Raw genomic sequence first — 777 nt, 5'->3', positions numbered from 1 at the left:
AGAAAATTGAGCAACAAGTTATTAACATTTTAAAGATGAACACTGCTACATATTTAATAGTCTGTTTTTGCAGTTTTTTAATTCAGAAACATCTTCAAGTTTTCTTATATAATTTCTAGCATTGGCAGTGATGTTTACAGTTTTTTCTTCTCAATAAATGACTTAGTGGCCTTTTATTTCCATAATAAACAACTTGCTGAAGATTGCTGTGGTCGTTAAGTACTTTTGAGTTAGTTATGAATCGCAGGACCCTGGAGAGGGAGTCTAAGCAGTGGCTGCTGGGTTTGAACCCAGGACCTTGTGATAATCAGGCAAGTGCTTAGCCTGTAGTTCCAATTTGCTGAAGATACTTGGAAGCAAATCTCAGTATAGTCTAGGCTTAACCCTACTAAAACCTTTTGAGAGTAGGATAATAAAGAGCTTGCTGAGTATCTTCTATCAACTTCATCTTCTCCATGGGGACTTGAAGTACATTTCACTGAAACTTTTTTCTCAATAGTTTCCAGTAGGGTTGTCAGAAAATGGACCCTACTGTAAAGCTTATCACAAGAAGGAAAGGATTCCATAGTCTCCATCAGCACCTTCAGGCAGATGAGGAAAATAGACTCCACAGTGAGAGAAACAACACCTCCACCCTGGACGTAAGGTTAAGTATTTAGAACAGTCTGAAGAACAAAAGATATGCTGCCCTTAGTTTTGATTATTATTATTACAGTATTTACCATTATCAAGAAAACTGAATAACTTAGCAGAGTCATCCCAAAACAGCTTTACATC

Source organism: Chrysochloris asiatica, unplaced genomic scaffold (genome assembly GCF_000296735.1).
Source record: "Chrysochloris asiatica unplaced genomic scaffold, ChrAsi1.0 scaffold00608, whole genome shotgun sequence".
Taxonomy (NCBI): Eukaryota; Metazoa; Chordata; class Mammalia; order Afrosoricida; family Chrysochloridae; genus Chrysochloris; species Chrysochloris asiatica.
Note: the sequence above shows the minus strand (reverse complement) of the source record.